General features: G+C 43.1%; 2 long non-coding RNA genes across 5 annotated transcripts in view; one reads left to right on the forward strand and one right to left on the reverse strand.

Moving 5' to 3' along the window:
- LOC111562324 overlaps nucleotides 1-19,020 on the forward strand; it is a 44,984-nt gene that overhangs the window by 7,864 nt on the left and 18,100 nt on the right. The gene's annotated exons all lie outside the window — the stretch shown is intronic.
- On the reverse strand, nucleotides 46-13,266 carry LOC102899760. Of its 4 annotated transcripts, none has more exons than XR_006585681.1 (5): nucleotides 13,197-13,266; nucleotides 5,403-5,470; nucleotides 1,858-1,957; nucleotides 1,377-1,622; nucleotides 46-931 (listed from the first exon to the last, which is right to left on the reverse strand). It is a non-coding gene; the product is annotated as an uncharacterized LOC102899760 (long non-coding RNA). The 4 variants fall into 4 exon arrangements; XR_441210.4 differs by having other exon boundaries at nucleotides 13,102-13,261; XR_006585680.1 differs by having other exon boundaries at nucleotides 2,299-5,470; nucleotides 13,102-13,261.

Consider the following 19,020-nt stretch of genomic DNA (forward strand, 5'->3'; position numbering starts at 1 on the left):
ATAACAGCCATCTAGACTTTTTGAAAGAGTGAATTCACACATAAGTACATGCAACAGCTATAGAAACTTTTAATGGAGCTCATAAACTAATTTGTAGATAATTGCACGTATGCTATAATATGTATATACATTATACATATACGTATGTAACATACATATGCTAATTTTGAATTCCTTTTCACTCAAGCTTTAGTTGGAATCTTTGATCAGGTAGATTTTTCCAAGAGCATATTCTCTCCCCTTTTTAGAGTTATTTATTTATTTATGTTTTTAGTAATCTCCACACCCACCGTGGGGCTCAAACTCACGACCCTGAGATCAAGAGTCGCGTGCTCCCCCGACTGAGCCGGCCAGGCGCTTTGGGCATATTCTCTCTTGTCATCCAGTCTGGACATCCTTTTCTTCCTTTGTCCGCGTTCTGCTGAGTGTCAATCACTCCTCTTGCCCTACCCCATTTTTGCCTTTTGCAGGAAGGCAAGGGAAGCAGAATTTTCCTATCAGAATGCTGAGTCTCACTCTCTCCTTATATCTTGGTTTGAAGTTTATTTTCAATATTGTCCAATGATTGGAAAACTGCTGAATCCTGATGGTTGGGGACAGTTTCTCTGCGATGGGGGCCTTTGCTATCTGCCCAGAACCAGCAGCCCTGTGTTGCAGCTTTGCAGCTGTGTTCTGCATTACAAGGGCTTTCTCTTTCCCCTGAAAGGATCCTGATTGGAGTCTGAGCTGAAATCGGGGCATCACAACAAATCCCATAGAAATTGTTGCAGACTAGGGGTCCGAGTGTCGAGCTACTTCATGTCCGATATATTTAGAGTAAATGATGTAGGCTGGTGTACGTTTTTTGAAGTTGGCAGGTTTCTGAGAACGTCGCCCTTTCGTGTTTGGAGGCAGGGTTTCTTCTGGATGTGTCCTTCTGAGTCTCAAAATCCTTGAAGGAGGAGGAGGAGGAGGAGGACAGGAAATTAGTATCGATTCTATTTGCTTTCCTGACCTAGGAAAAGAAGTCTGCTTCGTTGTCATAGGTCTACACGTTCTTTTGAACTTCTAAGCAATATCTATATAAAAATGGCAAAAAAAAAAAAAAAAAGAAAGAAAGAAAAAAGGGCAAACGTTGCATTTCCTAGTGCGAGTGACTGGTAGTGGTTACCAGGGATACTGTACTGAGGAGATGTTGAAATGAGGCTTCATCTAGGCTCATGGTGCAAAGGGAGTTTGATTAGCACCATCAGCCTTGGGTTATCAGTGATGGGGGTGGCCCAAGGTTTGCCCTCCTGCCTCCACACCATCCCGCTGGCAATTTTACACTTCCTGCTTTGTTTTTTAGGTACCTTTTAGAAACGTTAGCTCTCTCTCCCGCTAGATTTTCTACTTACTGTGGAAGAGGACTGTATACTTCTCTGTAGCCAGCGGGTTAGCTTCTGGCACATAGGAGGTTTGAATTGTAACAAACCATTAACGATCTGTACTAGGTAAACGATATCTATCGACTCCTCGCGCTTCACTGTTCTCCGGACAGGTGAGAATGACTCTTGGAGCTTCTCTTGCCTGTGTAACCCGTAACTGGCAGAAAGTTGCAGTTCAAAGAATCACAGGCACGAAACATGGTTTCACAATTAAAACTGAAAAAAAAAAAAAAAAAAAAACCGTAAGCGTCCAGTTGACCCGGAAACATTAAACACATACTCATTCGCCAGTGGGGCTTTAACCAATTCTTTTTTCCACTCCAAACAACAATTTGCCAAAGGAAACCACGAACTGAAATGGACTTACAACTCAAAACTGGATCCTTTCATGGAAAACTCATTATGGATTACATCTTTATTGAACACATGTCCACAAACACACAAAACTTACCAGATGAGGGAACATAGTTCCCCATTAAATGTAAACCCTAGAAGACTTTGCATCATTGGCTCAGAGCAAGGACAAGAGAAGGTATTCAAGGTCCAAACTTCTGAAAGACACAACAGGGGTCACCATTTGAATGAATACTTTTCTTGTTTACTTTTTTAAATTCCTGAAACTTATGATATAACCTATGGGTGACTGTTTTCTGGGGAGTGAATAAGTGGATTAGATTATTATCGCCAAGTCTTGGACATTAGTACTTGGTTTTTTTTTTTGGTTTTTTTTTTTTTTTTTTTTTTCAACGTTTTTTATTTTTATTTTTGGGACAGAGAGAAACATAGCATGAACGGGGGAGGGGCAGAGAGAGAGGGAGACACAGCATCGGAAACAGGTTCCAGGCTCCCAGCCATCAGCCCAGAGCCTGACACGGGGCTCAAACTCACGGACCGCGAGATCATGACCTGGCTGAAGTCGGACGCTTAACCGACTGCGCCACCCAGGCACCCCAAGTACTTGGTTTTAACGACTTGTGTGACAGCCATAAGCATTCGATCACCTGTTGGAAAATACAGAAAATATCTAAGGATACTTTTCAAATTCGTGCAACACGTCAAGAGGCTCAAGACATCGGAAAGATGAGTCTTTAGAATGACACTCTCCAGTGAAGGAACTAACATGACAGTTTTGATATGGGGCGAAAGATACACTTGTTAAGTGCCTACTAGTTGGCAAGGCTTGTGCCGGATACTGCCTGCCTTACAACGATGCAGATACCTACCTGCAAGGTAACTGGAGAGAGCACGAGTCTTTCAGTGACATAATTTTCGATTCTTATCAGGCACTGTAATGGACAAATCGTAGGAGCCTGGGGAAGTCGCCCATCTTTTCTGAACCTCAGCCTCATCATCTAATGATGCTGACTTTGAATGTTAATGTATGAACTAGGTGAGATGACAAAGACAGTCGGCGAGAAAGAGAAACTACTTGAATCAGCCTTGAATGGGAGCTGCTCACTGTTGGAAGATAAAGGAATGTAAGGGGTGGGCTGGCTCCCCTTCTTGATTAGGGAGGATGTGTTAGAGTCCTCCAGAGAAACCAGTGCAACCATATACATAAAATAATAATACATATACATATATTTCTGCCAGTGTATACATACACGCATGCATACATGTATGCACTCGTACATATACGTGCGTGTGTGCGTGTAGGGAGCTGGTTCACATGAGCGTGGGGCTAGCCAAGTCTGAAATCTGTAAGGCAGGCCAGCAAGCAGGAAACCCAGACAGAATTTCTATAGTGATCTTGAGGCAGAATTCCCTTTTCTTATGGGCACCCTCAGTCTTTGCTCTTAAGGCTTCAACTGATCTGATGAAGTCCACCCATATTATGGAGGGTAAACTGCTTACGGAAACTCCGTTGATGTAAATGTTAACCTCTCTGCAAAATTGATTTTAAAAACACCTTCTTGGCAACATCGAGACCTGTGTTTAACAAAACGGGTGGCATGGCTTAGCCTCGTTGACACATAAAACCAGCCATCATAGAGGATGGGAGAGATGAGCTGATCTTAAATTAGAATTTGCAGACTTTACAATGAAAGCTAGTTAAATGATAATAAAAATTACCATCTCAATAATAACAATAGTGATGGTAGTGAACACTGACTGAATTGTATGGACCAGGACCCAGTGCCCTATGCCTTATTTACGTGGATTGTTCAGTCGTGTGGGCCACGCATTTTTATATCACTTCTCCACGTAACTAGGGAATAGCACTCTGACAATCCTCTGTATATGTATTCAATAGAATATTATTCAGCCATAAAAAGAATAAAGCACTGATATGTTCTACACTGTGGATGAATGTTAAAAACATGCTAAGTGAAAAGAGCCAGGAGCAAAAGATCACAAATGATATGATTCTATTTACATAACATATGTAGAACGGGTAAATCCGTGGAGACATGAATGGACTGGTGGTTTCCAGGAGCCTGCCAAGGAGGGAAGGGGAATGAATGACTGCTTCATGATGTGGGATTTTCTTTCGAGGTGACAGAAATGTTTTGGACCTTGAGAAAGGAGGTGGTTGTACAGTATCGCGTCATGGAGTTTTACACTTTAAATTTATTAATTTTAATTACAAAAAGTTAAAAAGTACTCTTGTGACAGGAGAAGCAAGAAACTTACAGAGAACACAGATGACGCATTCCAAATGTTAGGGGTGTCAACAGTATTTGGACTTTCCAACAACTGGGAGATCTCCTTTTCCAATTCTTCTCCTCACCCTCAGGTTCTGATGCTCAACCTCTTCCCCCGCTGGTATGAATGGCGTGTCCCAGGGGACTCCTATGTTCGGGGGACTATTTTCTGTCTGCCATGGCTGTGCTCTGTCTCCTCTTGGACCCATACAGCCATCTTTTACCCCACTTGTGGCACTTTTCCCCAGTCCCTTGGGCCTTAAATACAGGAGGGGACCCCACAATCGTCTCCGGTGAACTGTTATTTTGATTGTCTCCCTCCTCTGGCCAGTCAACTCTTGACCAAGACTCACACCGGTGAGATCTGTGGCCCAGGAGGACGTGCCAGGAGAGGGGAATCTGAATTTTGTAGCCAGCATCTGTTATCTTTTTTTTTCTTCTTATGGTTTACTCTTCATCTCTCAAAGCCACTTCTGATCTCTATTACTCTCTCCCATCATTCGCTTTTCTTCTTCTAACTCATGCCTTCTTCTTGAAGATGTTGTTGTATTACAGCCTGGCGAGGCCAGGAAGCTTAGCTGGACGTTCCCAGTAAGGGCGGTTGAGATGGTGTGTGGAGAATGAGAAGGTTGGCATTCAGATTTAGGGGATGACATGAAATGAACAGTCGAGGTAGAGTGGACCAAAAGAACGTTGAAAGTAAGCCAAGGAACTATGGCCGTGGTGTTGACTGGATCATCCGTATGGATGTTGGAGTGACCAAGAACAATGACAAGAATCGAGGAGAAAAAAGTCAGGAGGTGGCTACAGGAAGTAAGAGTGGCAGGTGGCACAAGCTTTGGCACGCATCGCAAAGGAGATGTGGTTTTTGAAAGTGAAGAGAGAAGAAAAGTCTACAAGTAGCAATGAGTTGCCGGAAGGACACCTATCTACCTTATTCTCCCTGATAGAGAGAGACTTGAGGGCTGGGAGACAAACACAGCCACCTCCTAAGAGGACTGTAGGAGAAACATGTCCTTGGGTTCAGCCACGTTTCAGTTAGTGCATGGAGCTACAAGAAACTTCACCTGATAGCTTTCCAATTACATTAAAAGTTCCCTCTACTTTGGCATTTGACACAAAAAATTGAAATGGAATAGTGAACTCATTTTAATGGAGAACAGCAACAATTTTCCCTTAATAGGAAATGTTGATTGAGACATGGACATCCGGGCTCAAGTGCCAATTTGCTTGCTGGACAAATTGCCTGGGGCCCTTTCTATCCACGGCGATCAACCTAAATTAGGGAATTTTCCTAGGGGACTGTTCGAAAGAGAATTACTCCTCTATGAGTTTGAAGGCGCTTACATACCTATTCAGTTCAGGTTTTCACAGCTGTAAGAATGTGACTTTCCCATCCACAGAGTATCGTTTTATTTCCTGAAGAAATATCAGAATTGAATAACTTTTACGATATTTTGTTTGGGGGCAACCAGTCTTTTGATTTTGTTTTGCCCTTTTAGGATTGAAGTTGAGCTGACACACAACGTTACGTTCGTTTCAGGCGTGCGATATAGTGATTCAACAACTCTGTGCCTTATGCTACGCTCACCGCAAACGTAGCTACCGTCTGTCACCATACGAGGCTATTACAGCACCATTGACTATATTCCTCATGCTTTTATCCCCATGACTTATTTATTCCGCAACCGAAAGCCTGAAAACAACCCCCCCCCTTCTCCTTCACCCATTTTGCCCATTCTCCCATCCCCTTCCACTCTGGCAACCATCAGATTGTTCTCTGCGTGTACAGGTCTGTTTCTGCTTTGTTTGTTTTGTGGTTTAGATCCCGCATATGAGTGAAATCATGCGATATTTGCCTTTTTCCATCTGGTTTATTTAACTTAGCCTAATACCCTCTAGGTGCATCCATGGTGTCAGAAATCAGCTGGGCTTTTTAAAGGATCGGGTTTAGGTATATTCTTTTCTTTTCAGCATGGCGCTTAGGTCCTAGGAAAATGTTGCAAGTTTAGAGAAACCCTGTTGTGAATTGTAAGAACATGACTCAACATCCTGTGGGGAAACAGCCACCGGCTGGACACCTGTTTGTATGACTTGATGGGTTTGTGGCTTGTTGTGCTGGGCCGTGTTCAAGAGCAGAACTGGCGGGCAGTCCTGTGACAGTAGGCTGTGGTTTTTCCATCCGGTCAGCAAAATAGCAGAAGAGGGGGTTGTGATCAGCGGGTCCTAGAGACTAAGCGAGATCATTAGCCGGGAAGTCATGTGGCCCCATGATAACAGTGAAACTTTCTTATTTAGAAAATTATGGGCATTTCTGCAGACAGTATTTTCTTAAGGAAGAAGTTCCTTCAACAGAAGTTACTTACCAAAGGCCACTCAGAACAAAGCCTTGCTTCTGGTGTTCCCATCCCTCCCTGCTCCATTCCAAAGGCCAAAGGGGAGTTGGATGTGGAGCTGAAACCCGATGGAGGTTTTCAACATGGTGCCACAGGAAATCCTACCATCCCTTTCATTTGGAGGAAACCTCAGAGAGTTGGCCGAGTAATGACCTCACTGCTTTGACTGCTTTGTAACAGGAGACTCACACACGAAGCAGAAAGAAAATATTTAAGATAGTGCCCCCTTTTGGTGTGAAGGCACGTCATGAACAGGAATGAAATGAGATTTGCCCATCATAAAAAAGCTTTTGGTATGGACGGCCTATTTGACAGGCATCATCCTGTCCAGGCCAGGGTTCCCAGCATTGTAAACTCCCAACAGAAGGCAGAAGTTTCCAGAAAACTGACTTGTACGAAAGGTATAGTTTATGGGAGAGTCAGTCAGGACATGTTTTTTTTCTTTTGTAGGCATCATCCCTACCTAAAGAATGAAGTGGCAAGGGTCTCAGGTTTGGGTGAACATACTTTAAGAAATAATTTAGTCATTGAGGTGCCTGGGTGGCTCAGTCGGTTGAGCATCCGACTCTTGATTTGGGCTCAGGTCATGATCTCACGGTCATAAGATCGATCCCTGCATCGGGCTCCACACTGAGCGTGAAGCTCTCCTTGGGATTCTCTTTCCCTCTCTTTCTGGCCTTCCTCCACTCGTGCTCTCTCCCTCTCTCTCTCTCAAAAAATTAAGAAATAATTTAGCATCATAGAACATTAGAACGACTTGAAAACAACCTTAGTAAAGGCTTAGCAATGGATAGGAAAGTTTGTTAATGGCAGAACTGGAAAGAGATTTTGATCTTTCTCTCCTTTCCTCCCTAGTCACCTCATCTTTCCCCATAGTCCAGAATGTTCTTCCTTCTGGCCTGAATATTTATCATCTTAGCTCAAAGTGGAGGCAAATTTAAACACGATGCTATATTTCTGTTTATAGAAACATAGGAAGAGAAGTATTTTAGAAAGTCCAATTGAAGGAAAATTCAAATGGGAACATAACAGTGATTTTATGTCTATGAATATAGCCTTTTTTAAAGGTAGGAAGAAAGAAATCATCAATGATGGCATATGAAATGTTCTTAAATTGTGTGTTAACAACTTTCAGGAAAGAAAACAGAAATGTGATCTGTTTACTGGATTTCAATTCCTATATAACTCTAAACCGTTCTGGAAAAATACACTTTCAGAAACCAATGGCAGGACAGACATTTCTCTGCATTTACTACCCAGGCTATCACATGATTATACCTTTTGGAACAAACAGATTGTATTACAAGTGTGGGCGAGTTCTATCTGAATTGCTGAAAATGGTCATAAAGCTTTATTTTAAAAATACTCATTTTACTTCTTCTGAATATATATCATGTTGTGTATTAACCCCTGGCAAAACGCATAGAGAAGACTCATTGTTAATGATTAATAATTATAATGTATTTATACATTGAACTTGTAGTATGTCTTACATATTTTAGAGTATTTTGGGGGAGATTCCAAATTAGTAAAAAAGAGTTAGGTTTTATTGTAAGTGTTCTCATGTTATGATTCCACACTCTTCCTTCATTTGCTACATTAAGTTAAGAAATAGAGGAAATAAGCCTGTTTTTCTAAGCATCTGGCATACATTGTAATTCAGCCAAAGGAGCAGATAATCGATCTTTTCCAAAAAGAGTTACAGCTATTTCAGAACTGTAAGTAAGGAAGGAAAAAGCCCCAACTTCTTGAATTTTCATCTTATTATCACTAGGCAAGCTCTCATACTTCCATGGTTCTATAAAGTGATTTGTGGTACAAATGTAAACCACGGGTTCTTGGCACCCAGAGAATGATGACGAGATACCTATTTTAAAAATTACCTATTATTTGTCATAATTATTGATCAGTTCTTATGAGGTTATGGGTCAACAGATAGAGAAATGAAGCCTTGGGCATTGGACAAAAATAACCCCTTAGCTTGGGTGACTCTGTAATGGGTCAGGGAGGGACCTTCGCAAAACCAGAACGTTGTGATCCTTTGAGGGATCACAGTAAGCCAACAGTAGCGAGCCCTCTACAAGTCAGCTTAAATGTTGGCATAACAGATTCTAGAGAGACAACAAGGGAGCAGAAGAGCATCTTCGAGTTCTGGAAAGGAGGTCCCAGGAGTAAGTGTGCTGTAAATACAAGTTATTCTAGTCAACTTGGCTGTGACGTTGCCTTTGGGTGATAGGAAGATCAGGTCCTGGGATCTGCCACAGTCTCCTCTTTCCCCTGCTTTTCTGTGCCTTGTACAACCTTGGGACTATAATTTATATTACCGTGTGAATTTGCCTGTGTGGGAAAATGTATCCACCCGTGACTATGACTATGAATTTTTTTTTTTAGCAGTCATCACTTACGGAATGCCTATCACGGTGCCAAGAGTGTGGTAAGCGTTTCGTACATATTATACTAATTTCTCCCACACCAGCCTTATGAGCTAGTATTTTTACTGTCCCCATTTCACAAAGGAGGACGTCAAGGTTCAGAAGTGTTAACTTAAGTCACTGCCCACGACCCCACTCTTATAAGCGGCAGAGCTGAGAGATTGGCTTAGTCTTTGAAGAGCGAAGGCATTCCTGGTGCTCTGATTTTTCATTTACCTAGTTTCTCTCTCAGATGCTCATGAGGTTGATTAGTCTGAGGAAGCCCATGAGAGACTGACCAACTCTGGAGACCAGGACAAAGCTGAGTTTCTTGGATCTGAAAAGCTGAGACCGGGGGTCTGGATAGGTGGTCCCCCCAAGCTCTCTACCTGCTTCAGCCCCCATCTGTACCAGGAAAGATGCCAACCTTGCGTTCTCTCTCTAGCTTTAACATCGCAGACCTCCAGAAGGGAGCTATGGCAGCCAAGGAAGAAAATCACTACAGGAGTGTGTTTGTAGTTTCCCTATAGCAAGTGGCAAGTGGTTTGGGGAAATTCTGTAAGAAAAAAAAAAATGTGGTTTGTCCCTAAATCCACAAAAGCTCCAAGTTTACAGTATGACTATTTACTTTCAGAGATTTGATAAGCCACGCCACAAAGAATAAGAACAGATTTTTTAGTTGATAATGGCAGGACAAGTTTTTTTTTTTTTTTAAATTGGTGTAGAGAGGACACACAGCATTACATGTTTCCAGGGCAAGTTCTTGAGAGAAGTTCCTAACATCCAGGCTGTCTGTATGTAATGGATATAAGTATAGGTGGGTTATTTTGAGTGATAAAGCACTGGTCAAAGGTTCTGGATTGTCAGCCTTCAGGTTTCAAAGTACCCTGTTTAGCTGCAAGGAAAGCTGAACGGCTTCTCCTCTGTCTGGGGGCACGCTGGTTCTGTTCTAGGAGCACGAGTCCCTGGAAGGATGCGTGTCCTGCCTTGCAATTTTCCAAGCTTTGTGTTTTTGCTGGTGAATGATCGGCTCAGCCAATTGCTTGGTCTGAGGCTAAATTATTTTTTCCGCCCCCCCTCTGAGCGGTGTTTGGCACACAAAATGCCCCTAATAGATTCTGGTTGAAAGAATGAGACGCCACAAGTTTCAGAAGAACAGAGAAAATGGACGAAAGGAAGTAATGTAAGAACTGAAGGTGAAACATTTATTGGGCTGAACAAAGGCACACACTTTCAGAGTGCATTTTCCTCCATGGTGCTAAGGAAGATAAATTTAATCTCGTCCAAGTCTGGTGAAATTTTATAACCTTAAGAGGAAAGGGAAAATCTTCAAACCTTCCAGACAGGAAAAAAAAAAAAAAAAAAAAAAAAAAAAAAAAAAAAAAAAAAAAAAACCTAAAAAGGAATTAAAAAAAAAAAAAATAGACAGCCATCAGGCATTACACTAAATGTTAAGAGACAAATTATTATAAAAGTCATTATTGGGACAAGTAGTGAAATTTAAATAAGATCTGATGGCTAGATAATAGAAGTATGTCAATGTTAAAATTCTTGACCTCGGTAATAGTACAGTTGTGATAGAAGTATGCATCGTTGATTTTAGGAAATATACACTGAAATATTCAGGAATGAAGGAGCATTCTGTCTATAATTTACTTTCAAGTGGATGACAAATACAGGGATGAGATAAATGAACAAATACAGCAAAATTAGTGAACATACATAAAGCATATGTAGGAGTTCTTTGTACTGTTGTTGTAAACTTTTTCTAAGCGTAAAATATTATCAGAGTCAAAAGTTAACAAATTTCTGAGTGGAAGAAAATATATATTTTTTTCTTTAAACGTTTATTTTTGAGAGAGAGAGAGAGTGAGCTAGGGAGGAGCAGAGAGGGAGACAGAATCCGAAGCAGGCTCTAAGGCTCTGAGCTGTCAGCACAGAGCCAGAGGCAGGGCTTGAACCCACAAGCTGTGAGATCATGACCTGAGCCAAAGTCGGACACTTAACCGACCGAGCCACCCAGGTGCTCCTGGAAGAAAATATTTTGAACTCCAAATGCTAGAATCAGAAACAAATATCAATTCTGAGAAAAAAACGAAAATATTGTTACCTGTGCAAAAAGAAATAACATTTACCAATCTCGGTGGGATATTTAGTGACATTAGGTCAAGAAATGACAAAAATATCCAAGACTAAAACTATACAACACTACACAACATTGATGCAAGAAATCAAAGATGACACATATCCACAAACATACTCCCAGTTTGTGGATTAGAAGACTCAACGTAGCAAATAAGTCAGTTGTCTTGAAATTAATATGCAGGTTTAATGAAATTCTTATCAAAATCCCTAAAGATTTTTGGTAGACGTAGACAAGATTATTCTAAAGTCTGTATGAGTAAAAAGTAGGGTAGCCAAAACACTTTTGAAAAAGCAGCATAAAATGGAAGGAATCAGTTGAGCCACTTCCAAGACTTACTAAACAACTACAATATCAAGGGATAGACACAGAGATCGGTGGAACAGAACAGAGAACCCAGAACTAGAACCATACAAATATAACCCACTGCCTCTCTCTTTTTTTTGACACACGTACGGAAGCAACTCAATGGAAGGAAGGGAGACCAACAAATGGTGCTGGAGCATTTGAACTTCAACTGTACGAAACACGGACCTCAATGTAGGTCTCACATTTTATATAAATGTGAACTGAAAATGGAACATGCAAAATTATAGAAGTTTTAGAAAAAACATAAAAGGAGATCCTAGGGATCCAAGGATGGGCAGAGAGTTCTTAGATTTGATATCAAAATCATGATCCAGGTGAAGGAAGAATTGATACATCAGATGTCATCAAAATTTAAAGCTTTGCTTGTGAAGGGCAAGGGTGAAGGGGATAAAAAGATAAGCTACAGAGTGGGACAAAGTATTTGCAAATCACAATCCAATAAAAGACTAGTATTTAAAACATATAAGAATCTCTCAAAACTCAACGGTAAGAAAGCAGACAATTCATTCAGAATATGGACAATAGACATGAAGGGAAACTTCTCAGAGGAGGATATACAGGTGGCAAATAGATCCACAAAGAGATGTTCAACATCTTTCGCTATTAGGAAAATGCCAATAAAACCCACAATGAAACATCGCTGGACACCTGTTGGGATGACTAAAATAAAAAAGTAGTGACCACACCAAATGCTGATGAAGATGTGGAGAAACTACCACTCATACGTGGTGGGTGGGAATGTAAAATTCCCAGAGCTACCACCGCTCTGGGAAACAATTTGGCGGTTTCTTTTTTTTTTTTTAATTTTTTTTTCAACGTTTTTATTTATTTTTGGGACAGAGAGAGACAGAGCATGAACGGGGGAGGGGCAGAGAGAGAGGGAGACACAGAATCGGAAACAGGCTCCAGGCTCCGAGCCATCCGCCCAGAGCCTGATGCGGGACTCGAACTCACGGACCGCGAGATCGTGACCTGGCTGAAGTCGGACGCTTAACCGACTGTGCCACCCAGGCGCCCCAATTTGGCGGTTTCTTAAAAAAATGAAAAATGCAGCCCCCATATGACCCAGCAGTTGCACTCCTGGGAATTTATCCCGGAGAGATAAAGACTTCCAGTCACAGCAAAGTCAGCTCATGGATGTTTACAGAAACGTCACTCGCAGTGGCCCATCACTAGAAACAATTCAGTTGTCTTATCCCTGGATGAATGGCAAGCACACTGTGGTATGTCCATTCCCTAGAGCACTACTCAGCAACAAAAAGGAACAAACTATTGACACATGCAACAGCCTGGATGAATCTCCGGAGGGTTATGCTGAGTGCAGAAAATCAATCCCAAAAGGTTACATGCTCTATGATTCCATTTCTATCGTGTTATCCAGATGACAAATTATAGAAATAGGCAATACATTAGCTAGGGGTTAAGGTGGAGATGGGGGCTTGAGGGTGAAAGGGCAACATTCAGGTTGTGATATTGTGCTATGGTTTTGGAAGATGTTACCACGGGGGGGAAACTGGGTAAAGGGTGCACAGGATTTCTCTGTATTACTTCCAACTGCATGTGAATATTCAATTACCTCAAAATAAAAAAGCTTAATTAAAAAGCTGACCAAAAAGTAACACTGGACATTTTAGCTAGGCTAATCTAAGTTGCCTTTCATCAGTTGGAGTGCATTTACATTCTTTCCAGTTTTGGCTATTGTAAATAGCACTTCCGTAAACATCCACATACATAGGCCCAGAGGTATTTGTTCAAATAAAATAGAAGTTAGTTCCTCATTCATGTATCAGTCCCAGGTGGGTTCTTCCCCATGATAATTCAGGGACCTGTTCCTTCTGTTTTGTGGACCTTGGGTCGCCATGTCCAGAGGTTGGGTTGCCATGTCCAGAGTCACCCTGGTAGAAGGAGAAAGAATGTGTGTCAGTGGCTCACTGTCTCTGGTAACCCCTGAACCAAGGATGGTTCACATCCTTGCTTATGCTCTGGCAAAGATGGCCGCATCTAATTCCAAAGGGTACTGGGAAATGTAGTTGTTTCGTAAACTATGCAGTTTCTGAGATGCGGCTATGCATGGAGTGAATAGATGTTAAGGGACAGGTGTCTGCTTGACATCTAAAAAAGCTCAAGCAATTTGGAAGTATAAAAATGAGGAAGATGGATGTCTTGGCATTGTTGTTCTCACCTCCTGCCCCCAGAGGTCACCATGATTAACGGTTTGTAATATTTCTTGGGACTTTTACTAGGTTTATGTAACCAGAGATAAACAGACCTCTCAGAGACACTCACCAAAATGAGTGCATGCTTTACAAAGCATAAGGGAACTTTCTCTTTTCACGTACCAATATTTCTTTTGTTCTCCATTTCTTCTCTCACCCCTGTAAGAGGACACACACACACAACACACACACACACACACACACACGCACACTTCGTTTTTTTTAATGCCTGCGTTATATTTCATAGTAGGGTGGTACCGTATTGTTTATTTATATTACTCTAGAACCATTCCCCTTTGCCCCACATATAGACAGTTTGCAATTTTACACTATTATAAGTAGCAGTGAAACAACTTTGGGCAAAAAGCTGTCTCTCTGTTTAGTATTTTTCTGTTTATGAGGTTCAGAAATAGAACTCCTGAGTCCGAGATCACTGGGTTTAAGGACTACGAGTGTCACTTTTTTTTTTTTTCCACTCTTGACTCTTTTTTGGACGCCTTCAGTTTCTTGTCAGCTAAGTTTTCCTCTGCAGAGGTTTACCAAGTCAACTGAGTCAACACAGTCAAGGTTTATTCCTAGATCTGGTGTGAATTTCGTTGTTTACTTCTTGGAAGTTTGCAGTTCTCACATTGGTGGAAAAACAGATGCGGGACCCTGTCTCATTCTTGGACAATTGCAATTTTCCATCCCCAGAGGAAAATGGATGGGGTGGAGGGGGAGAGTCGTCAATGAAAGACAGGTCCCTGGGCTGGTCATCCCTGCCTGTTCTCAAGGGTTGCTGGGATCCTTGGTACACGCGGTTCATGCCTCCTGACTTAACCAAGTTTCGCAGAACGTCGCAATTTCTTCCTTGGTGACCACTTCCCTTGACTTAGCACGTGCAGACACTACATCTATTCCTTGGGTTTCTGGCTTTGCTCAGCTCCAGTTCCTACTTTTGGGATGAGTAAGATATCGCTTAGTCCTCCCTCTGTTGATTAGTTTCATGTTAGAGCAGCTCTCATTGTTCAGTTGACCCCACCAAGAATCCTGCTGTCGTCATTCTGAGTCCACTTCTCTGGGACATCTGTATTTTTTCTCCCTTGTCTCCATGGCTTTGGACCTGGCCCCTTCTCTCTTTATAAAAGCCATCAAAGCATTGTGGATGTTTTTCTCCCTATGGAAGTTTATTTTTGTCTTTGAAGACCTCCCGGGGTCCTTCCCCGCTTTACTTTGGTCGATGTTCCCAGTTTCCCCTCCTCCCTTCCCTGTTGTGTCTCTTTCCCATTCGGTCTCTGTTCTGTGTGTTTTATGCTTGATCACTTCTGTTTTACTATTGGGGTGGCGGGGGGGGGGTAGGGTCCCTGGTAGCCCCTAGTGGCAGATGGCAGGGATTCGGGCTGGCAAAGGGGCTGATGGTTCACTGTTGGGCCAGCAGTCGGAAGGGATGAGCGTGCGATTTGAAGCCCGAGTGGCACGGTCACACCCGTGTGCGTGTGTGCTATGCAGCAGAAGACAGCAGAAGAGTTAGTAAGGGAAACAAAAAAGAAAACTTTGGATAGTCAAAGGGAAGAACACAGGAAAATATCAGGGGCTTTAAAGAGGTCTAGAAGGAGAATGACAGGGGAACATTTTCTTTGGGAAGCGTTGAAACACATCTCTCAAGAAAAAAAAAAAGAACCTGGAGGTACAGAAGCCAGATTACACAGAGTCTGGGAAAAAATGAGTAAGGAGTGAACCTCAGGCTCTGGCGTCAGACCGTCTGGGTTCACATCTCAGCATCACCACATAGCAACTAAGTGACGAAGGACAATCTCCTTGTTTCTCAGGTTGGTCACCTGTGAAATAGGGATAGTAAGAGTGCCTGTATTCTGGGACTGTTGTGAGGATTCAGTGAGACAATGTGTGTGTGTCTCAGGGTTCAATCAGAGAAACAGAACTACTCTAAGTAATAGAGAAAACAAACCTTCAAAGGATTGGACTCTGCATTGTAGAAACTGACAACTAGGCTGGGCTGTTTCTTCGTCTAGCGCCGAGGCTATAGTAGCATTAGATTAACCAGGTTGGCAGTAAGGTAAGAAAACCAAGTGCAGTCAAGAGTACAGACAAACTGGCACCCATGAAGATGAACTGACACCCGCCTGCAAACTCCATGCCGTGCCTGACATGCAGGGGGACCCCGCACCCTCCCCTGAGATTCCATACTTGCACACGGGGAAGTCACGGGAGGAGACAGAGCAGGTGCGGGAGTGACAGGGACAATGTGGGCCAGCTGCCATGGTGCCTCCTGCCTTATCCTGACCTCAGAGCATACAAAATGTGGAGGCTGATTTCCTCCCACTTTTCAAGTCTCGAGCAGAATTTCTCCTGTGGCTTGCCCTGACATGGAACCATTCAGGGAAGGGAATTCTGGGAGATGTGACTCCAGCTTGTGACTCTATGTTGTTACAGAGCAAAGCCGACAAAGCCAGCATGACAGGTGAAAGGGTGGGCATAGAGTAAATGATAATACACTTTAACTGTTGGTGTTGTTGATTAGTGAAAGAGGTAGACGGTCTTTGAGAAAAGCAATAATTGGACAAAGGGTGGGCCTCCCCAAGCGTCCACCGGAGGTGCATGTTGGAGGTGGACGTGGTCACTGTGGGAGGTGGAAATCATCCTGCTTCTTCCTGTCATAGGTGCTGACACGGTCTTAAGCAGCCAGGTTGGACCTCAGTCCTCTGACATCTGCCTATCAGAGCACTCTCGCCTTCTCTGTGCACAAAAGCCTCCCCCCTCCTAGCACCTCTTGAGCTCTATTTTCCTCCTGAGAAGAGGCAAATGGTAGCTCAAAATGGGAACTTTGGGTTTTCCGTGAGAGGTGCCACAACCACCCACCTCTGGAGTTCTGGCTTATCTTCTTGTGCTGACATCCCTGACTCAGAATCTTTTTTTAAAAAACATCTATTCATTTTTGAGAGACAGAGTGTGAGGGGCAGAGACAGCGGGAGATAGAACCCGGAGCAGGCTCCAGGCTCTGAGCTGTCGGTACAGAGCCCGACACAGGGCTTGAACCCACGGACCGCGAGATCATGACCTGAGCTGAAGTCGGACGCTTAACCAACTGAGCCACCCAGGCGCCCCACTGACTCAGACTCTTTACCCAATTAGGGCACCACCTGCCTCCACATTGCGTGGCCGCTGTGTCCCATAACCTTCCCAGCCACGGTAGAGAAGGTAAGCTGGTTTTCTCCAAGAATCCACAACCAGGCTCTTTGGGGATCCCTGCTGACACTCCGCGTTCCCACGAACACTGGTCTTCACAGATAAACTAAAAAGCGTACACGAGGGGTGAAGAATCTGTAATGAGCCCTCTGATTCATCCCTCCATGCCTCAGTTTATTTGTATGGGAGATAAGGTTGTCAGCCACCTTCCTCAAAAGGATATTTTGAGGTTTCACATCGGAGAGTTGACATTTATTAACCAGGGTCATATGAACGCCCTGATTTAATCTCTGGAAAAATGCTTTGAGTGTTTCAGACATAGGGACCATATAAGCATAAAGAATTTTGCCCATAGCTCTTGAAGGAGGCAGTGGTCAGTTAACAGGTCTGTGGGCTACTGTTTGCTGTGTTCTGGGGAGAATCAGAGATCAGTGTATACTATGCTGGTTTATTAACTATTAACTATTCGCCCACCGAACAAAGATGTTCTGAAAACATTTGTCTTGTAAAGAAGGAGGATCCTTTTAGTCAACAGGTTACAATAGGGCAACAGCCTCTCACTGGAGAGATACCACTCTTAGGGGACAACGGCAAAAACTGGAAGCTTCTACGTGCCGGTCGCTACTCTACAAGCCTTTCAAATCAATTTCTCCCTTCATCCCTTCCACAATTCTTCCCGGTAGGTATTATTATCTCTCAGGCTCAGAAAGATTAAGGAATTTGTCCACAAGCTAGGAAGGAACTAAGTCAGGGCTCCAACTTAAGTGGTTTGCATGAAAAAAGATCCATGGGGCCTAGATGGCTCAGTTGGTTAAGTGTCTGACTCTTGACCTCAGCTCAGGACATGCTCTCATGGTCTGTGGTATCGAGCCCCACATTGAGCTTCTCGCTGACAGTGTGGAGCCTGCTGGGGATTCTCTCTCTCTGCCCCTCCCCCCCCCCACTCTCTCTCTCATCAATCAATCAATCAATCAATCAATCCATGCTCTTCTCACTATATTATCCAACACTAATAGTTGTCTTCTAGGTCAACAGCTATACTCTTAAGCATTTACTATTTATGTTCTTATGTGATAACGTGGCAATACAGGAAAAGATAAAAATCTTTTAAGGACTATAGGTATTCTATTTTAGAGCAAACGGTTAGATTAATAGCATACCTAGGCTTAAAAGAGCAAAGATGTCACTATTTTTGTGCCTTTGTGAAACAGATTATACTCCTTGGAAGAAAGTTTGTGTTAATGGCAATTCATGTGACGGGGAGGCCAAATACATCCAGTTCTGGTAAGGAAGTTCCTGGGAGCTGAATCATACAAATGTTCAAAAGAAACCAGGAGCATTACTTAAAAAACAAAACAAAACAAAAAGCCTACTAGTGCGGTAACATCATGGTGTTTCAGACCATCCCATTTCTGCTGTCTGGTCGCGAGTATCATTTCTATTTCTCCAAGAGCGAGCCATCACCAAGAATCGCTCCCTGTTTCTTGTCTGTGGTGCGTTGGAAAGATGACTTTCCAAAAGTTGTCTGTTGTAATTATCCAGATCTCAGATCGGAACCCCAGTGAAAACCCTTTTGATTTCAGCACGAAAGGAGGACATTAATAAACAAATGAGCATCATATATTTCACTCGCATCGACAGTCAGCTGAAGAGCTGACACGGGGAAACCTTCAAGAAGATGCCCTGGAAACAGGGGAGAGAAATCCTAGTTGGCTTGGCTGTGTTGCACAGATCGAGGGTGTAGGAAGTGTCCTTTTGAGATGTGGAGGAGGAAGCTGTGTCCCCTAGGGCTGGTGCCGGGCCACGACCTGGAGGGGAGACACCCCCCAGAGCTGTTCTCATGTGTTGTTCTAACTGGAGGCTTTCCTTGGTAACTCAAGATTGTCTTTTTGTTACTTATTTATTATTTTATTGTTATTATTTTTCACGTTTATTTCTTTATTTGGAGAGAGAGAGAGAGAGAGAGAGAGAGTGGGGGAAGGGCGGAGAGAGAGGATCTCAAGCAGGGTCCCAGCTGCCAGCACAGAGCGGGACACGGAAACCGCGAGATCATGACCTGAGCTGGAACCAAGAGTCTGACACTTAACTGACTGAGCCACCCAGGCGCCCCTTCATTATTTACAATTCTAAGGGTCGTCTAAGTCTTTGGACAGACAGTAGGTGTCGTCAGAAAGAAGACCTTTTACTCTGCTGAGCATTTGGAGGTGCAAAGGGAAGGACAGAGTGGGGCTCCAGGGTCGGGGCAAGGCGG

The sequence above is a fragment of the Felis catus genome, chromosome C2 (genome assembly GCF_018350175.1).
Source record: "Felis catus isolate Fca126 chromosome C2, F.catus_Fca126_mat1.0, whole genome shotgun sequence".
NCBI classification, from domain to species: domain Eukaryota; kingdom Metazoa; phylum Chordata; class Mammalia; order Carnivora; family Felidae; genus Felis; species Felis catus.